Raw genomic sequence first — 6,413 nt, forward strand, 5'->3', positions numbered from 1 at the left:
TTGGGATCCTCTCTCTTCCTCTCTCTCTGTCCCTCACCCACTCATGCTTGTGCTCTCATTCTCTCTCTCTTAAAACAAATCGACTTAAAAAACACACACACAACTCCATTTTTTTATAGTTCTGGAGGTTAGAAATCTGATCCAAGTCTCAATGTGCTAAAGTTAAGGTGTCAGCAGGACTGTGTTCTTCCTGGAGGTTTTAGGGGACAGCCTATTGCCTTCCCTTGTCCAACTTATCAAAGAAGCCCACCTTCTTTGGCTTGTGGCCCCCTTCCTCCATCTTGAAAGCCAGCAGCTTTTCATCTCTGATCATTGCTCCTTTATAGTCACAGCTCATCCGTTCTCTCTTCTGCCTCCTCCTTCCACTCTTAAGGGCCCTTGTGATTACACTGGGCCTACCTGAATAACCCAGGATGGTCCAGGATAATCTGTTTACTGATCAGCACCTGCAAACGTAACTCCTCTTGCCATGTAAAACACATTCACAGGTTCTAAGGATTAGGACATGGATATCTTTGGGGGGCTGGGGAGTATCATTATTCTACCATAACCATAATCTCTATTCAGAATCAATAATCATAAATACCTATAATTTCCTAATCTTTGTCAAAATCACATATATGCAAATATGAACTGTATGTAATAGACTCTTTCCTGCTTTAAAGTAGGATAATGTCCATGTTGGGAATAGGGTTTTCTGAATAGCTATAGACCGTGGTTTCAGTTTTCTGAATAACATGTAGGTCATTCTCCTCTGGTTTATAATCAATAAAACTACTTTGAATGTAATAAGTAGACACTGAAGAGTCAATAAAGATGTCCCTGCCTATTGCCTTTTCTCCCTTCAGAAGACAGAGGAAGTGGAGTGAATATATTAGTGTATGCTGACTTAGGAGCCAGTTGAATTTGTCAAGAAGTTTTAAAACTTTCTTCCTGGGAAGAACCAGAGTTGTTCCAATGAAAACAGGAGCCACTGGCAGTAATGAAACTTGGATATGTTCACACTTATAACACAACACAGCTTAGCCTCCTGAGTTCTGGGAAAAAGAAAAGAACTTATTTATACATTCTAATAATTTGTCTGAATGGGCAACTATTTCCTTTCTCCTGCAGTGTTCTACAATTACACAAATGTAAAGAATAGTACTCTTGATATCAGATATTTTTCTGCTGGCAGGTTACTCATGAGTCATCAAAGATTTTATAGGATTGTCCTCACAGACTATTCTCTAGGTAGGGAGTCGAAAGCAGTATAGCAATTCATTCTTGGAAACATTTCAAAATGGCATTATCTGTTTGAGTAATCAAGTAAAATCATGTGGAGTTTACTTTGAGTACCTTAATTCTAACTGCAAAGGGTATGCCATTTATTTATAGAGCACCCTTTGCCCAAAGACTGTAAGTCACTGAATTACTAGGGTATCCCTTAAAAGACAGGAAGAGACATTTTGGCAAAGTTAATCTTATGTGGTGATAAGGGAGAAGGTCTCTCATTCCAACTTTTCTCCCTGTCTCATCCCCCAAATTCCAAACTGGTGCAAGGATGGGTGGCAACTAAGGTCAGATATAGGCGATAATAGGAGTCACTTTTTTCAATTCAGGTGTGACCTGGGGTCTCCTTGTCCCCTGAGGTATAGCTAAAATGAAATCAATCCCCCAATTCCAAGGCTTGTGGCTGATTTCTCTCAATTCCCAGGCACTTTACAGTCTCAAAGGCACCTCTGGCTCCACACTTTTGTGTCCTCGGTTTATGGATTATTTCAGTGTCACGTGCTTTTGCCTTTGTTCAGCAGCACATGGACTCAGATGTCACATTTAGGTTCTTTCCTGTTTTCACCCCTCTGCCCTGCCTCCTCCACATACACACCACACTCACAGGGTGGTTTGCTCGGCCATTCTCTTTACCAAGATGGAAAGACAGAAGTAGAGACCTTGCCAAGGGAATTTGCACTCCTCCACCCTTCCTCCTTCACCTGGTGCCCCAGTTTTATGTCAACATCACTGGCCTCCTCCTCTCTCTTAGAGCCAAAACAAATTCCTCTTGTTTTGTCATGCAGAACCAGTCAGTCCTTTCTTTTGTTGCCTCAGCACCTTCTCACAGTCCTCAACGTTCACCTACTCCAAATGGTCTACCGGATGTTCCCTAAGAATTCTAGTGCCAGCTCTTAAGATAAAATATAGAGGGTTAAAATTTTTATTAAACTCCAGTATTTTCAGCCCAGAGAAGACTAATGTTTCTCTTATTCAACAAATATTTTTTTGTGTGCCAGGCATGATTGCCAGAGCTGGGAACCCAGCCGGGGAGTTAGACAGTCCTGAACCTCATGGAGTTTGTTTAAAACCTTTCTTAAAAGCTGAGAACAATCTGAGGGTTGATGGGGGGTGGGAGGGAGAGGCGGGTGGGTGCTGGGTATTGAGGAGGGCACCTGTTGGGATGAGCACTGGGTGTTGTATGGAAACCAATTTGACAATAAATTTCATAGTAAAAAAAAAAAACAACCTTTCTTCTCCATAAGACAAACAATGATGTGAATAATTAACAACTGTAGTAAATACCACAAAGGAGAATTGCTGAGTATTACCTCCCAGGGTGTGGTTGTGGCAGAAAGGGGTGAGAGTTAGAGGAAGTTTTCCCCTGATGACTTTTAATGCGCCCGGGATTAGAAAAGCCTGGCTTACTCCTAGACCAATGTTCTTTTCCCTGCAAATGCTGCCTCTGAAGACACAACTAAGGTAGGAAGGACAACATTTGTTAAGTTTCTGTCCTGAATTAACAAATCAATTTAACAAACACTAAGGGTCTGGCATGTGCCTAGTACTGTGCTTATCTACAGCCTCGAGGGGATGACAAAATATACAGCAACAACACAACAAAAAGAATGAAGGATGTTTTTGGACAGTTTGAAGGGCAGTAACTGAAACTGGTGGGAGAGTGGGCAGATGGTAACAGAAAGCCTTACCAGGTGCAGAGGCCCAGATAGTGAGGAGCTTGCTAAAAAGTGTCTAGCTAAAAGTAAGCTATGTTCAGAGTTCCTGAGGCAGAAACACATTGTTGGCTTGTCTGACCAGACAGACAATTATGCAAGGCTAGAACAGATGAGAGGAAGAGAGATAGGAGGTTCTTGGTGTGGAGCCAGGACCCCGCTTAGGTAGGGTTCTGTAGGCCAGGGGAGGAGTTAAGGTCTTTTCCCCCAAGAGTAAAATGAAGTTATCAGTAGGGGGAGTAACTTATCTCATTTACATTGTAAAAGGTCATTCCAGGTACAGGATAGAAAATAGATTGTTTATCACCTTTTTATAATAAACAACCCAAACATCTATTTGAGACCAGGAAACTGAAAGGACCTCATGAAAGACTGCCTTTTTGCTGCCTCTGTTCTCCCCCACCTTACACAGGCCTAATAGAACAGATTATGTATGTCCTCTTTGTAAAACTCAAGGCATTAATGATTTCTTTAGAGTCTTCCAGCACAATAGAGAACACCTAAGGAGTGACCAGGCAGAGTTATCATGAAGATTGCCCAAAAGCACTGACTCACCAAGACCCCTGGCTCCAAGGCATATGTGACCTACAGAAGACACCTCAACACTCATCTTTGCTCCTGGATGCCTGAGCAGACACACACACTGGACCACAATCCTCAGTACAAACCCCAGATCCCAAGCAAAGACGAAGCTCACCCTTCTTTCCTTTCTGAGTCTCCCAGACACTCTGTATCTGCATTCTCTCTAGGTCTTCAATACCTTCTGCTCTCACTGCCTCTCGACTCAGGTTTGATTTCTATCCTGTGCAAAGCCAAGGGCCCTCTTGGTGGGTCCTGCAAGAATCCCTTCCGGATCCTCGGACCCAGCCAGCCTGCATCATATTGATGCAGGTTTGGTTAAATAAATTATGATATGGAATATTGTGAAGCCCTCAAAATGATGACATGTCTATTGTTGACAAGGAAAGATGTCCACATTTTAGTAACTGGGGGAAACAATTAGGTTACAGTATAGTGAATAGAGCTTTCATAAGTCTGGAAACCAAAAATGTTTATATTATTTATCTCTGGGTGGTGACAATATAGAATTTTTTTTTTCATTTTTGCTTACCTATATTTTCTAGTTTTTCTACTGGAGTAATGAAAAAAGGCAGATAAAAATAAGCTCATGAGACAGAAGATTAGAATATGGCCTGACAGAGAAAACATTTAAATACAGTACTGTGGCATTTTCATTTACCGAGAATTATATTTATAACTTACTTCAAAACATGAATACTTTGCAGCACATTTCAAATGTTATTCTGTAAAATTTATAATGAAAGACTAAAAGTGTGATCACAGATATTGTTCCTTAAAATTAAAATTCATCGTAGTTCTCTTTTCTCTGCATGTGTCATTGTCTTTGGTCATACATTTTCTCAAACCCAAGTGAAGATTTTTCCTCACTCGAATGCCAGTTTTAGGGAGTGCTCTGTGTTGCCTTGCTTTATTTTTTAAATTAGGATTGGAAAACGTTTCTATCGTTGTTCCACTTAAAATTTCCAATAAAAACAATTTGAAGAATGGGTAACTCCGACTCAGTGGAATATATTTGAGCTCCTGATAACTTTTATAAGTTTTTCCTCTACTTTTGCTCTGGAAGTATTGCACAATTCTAGACTTCTTTTTGTTCAAGGTTGACACTGTTGGATGATGTTTTAGGTCCTTCAAATATTAGCTGTTCAGTAACAGTAGCACACCCAAATGTCAATGGGCCAGTATTTCTGATTTCCTAACTGTAGCAGTGTGGGGGTTAGTTCCTGCAATCTTGGTCTTTCTGAACCCTTCCAAAGGATTCCTCTGAATTTTAATTTTCATATCATGTTTTATAATAGTAGATTGTTACAAATGTAATCAGGTTTTTGACTTGTATGCTTGTAAAAACTGAAGGTTATTTTTCTTGTTCATTCCTGTCTTTTTGAAATGATTTTCTATTGCGTTGTATAAAATAATTTGGATTGCCCAGATTCTCCAATGATCTGTGTCTGTAATAATTTAAAATAAACTATGTACAAGATAGACACTTTATTAATTGTGCTAAAAGGAAATAAGGAAATAAATAGCAAACAGCTATTTTAATAGCTAGGCAGCTTTAATGCTTTCTGATTCAGTAGCCATGGAGACACCCTTCCATTAGGCCAAAGTGTTGTCACATAGGGGTCCTTGGTAGCAGTCTCTGAAAATGTTTTATAACACAGCTATTACTTTTATTATAATTTGTTTATGCAGGCTATCAAACTCTGAAAAAAAATGTCTTTAACAAAACCTTGTGCTATTGGTAGAGCAAAGATACATTTCAGTTCATGTGATCATAGTGATGAATTCAAATTTTAGTGGAGTATGAATGAATCATAGCCATGAGGTTTACTATACTACTTTTAGACCACCTCATTTAATAAAACATAGATCACTGGGCTACCTAGCCACTGAAATGCTATACCCTTGGTTTATATCAGAATCTAAGTCACCTCTAGCATTTTTATGAAGTTTTATGGTGTCCAAAGCCATTTCACATATACTATGGACACAATGTTTCCAAAGATGTCCTTAAACTTTAGGTGGTAGATATGCAAAATAATAATAATACACAGCACTTATTATCTCATGAAGCCTAACTTCTCAGCAGCCATAGTTTTCAAGACCAGGTGACAGACTTATTAACCTTGTAATTGTTAATTATTCATTTTTATTATTTTTTTAAGTTTACATCTGAGTTAGTTAGCATATAGTGCAATAATGATTTCAGGAGTACAATCCAGTGATTCATTCCCTACATATAATACCTGGTGCTCATCCCAACAAGTGTCCTCCTTAATGCCCCTTGCCTATTTAGCCCATCCCCCCCACCCACAACCCCTCTAGCAATCCTCTGTTTGTTCTCTATATTTAAGAGTCTCTTCTGTTTTGTCCCCTTCCCAGTTTTTATATTATTTTTGCTTCCCTTCCCTTATGTTCATTTGTTTTGTGTCTTAAATTCTACATTGAGTGAAGTCATAGGTTATTGGTCTTTCTCTAATTTTGCTTAGCATAATACACTAGTTCCATACACACTTGTTGCAAATGGCAAGATTTCATTCTTTTTGACTGCTTAGTAATACTCTCTTATATACCCCATCTTCTTTATCCATTCATCTGTCGATGGACATTTGGGCTCTTTCAGTACTTTGGCTATTGTCAATAGCACTCCTATAAACATTGGGGTGTGTGTGACCCTTTGAAACAGTACACCTATATCCTTTGGATAAATACTTGGTAGTGCAATTGCTGTGTCATAGGGTAGTTCTATTTTTAGTATTTTGAAAAATTTCCACACGTTTTCCAGTGTGGCTGCACCAGTTCACATTCCTACCAGCAGTGTAAAAGGGTTCCTCTTTCTCTGCATCCTCG

The 6,413-nt window shown here is 39.3% G+C and overlaps 1 long non-coding RNA gene across 1 annotated transcript; it reads left to right on the top strand.

Moving 5' to 3' along the window:
* Positions 1-2,629: 2,629 nt before the first annotated feature.
* LOC131494832 (uncharacterized) lies at positions 2,630-4,557 on the top strand. The gene is made up of 2 exons (XR_009253602.1): positions 2,630-2,733; positions 3,462-4,557. It is a non-coding gene; the product is annotated as an uncharacterized LOC131494832 (long non-coding RNA).
* Positions 4,558-6,413: the final 1,856 nt, after the last annotated feature.

This window comes from Neofelis nebulosa, chromosome 14, assembly GCF_028018385.1.
Source record: "Neofelis nebulosa isolate mNeoNeb1 chromosome 14, mNeoNeb1.pri, whole genome shotgun sequence".
NCBI classification, from domain to species: Eukaryota; Metazoa; Chordata; class Mammalia; order Carnivora; family Felidae; genus Neofelis; species Neofelis nebulosa.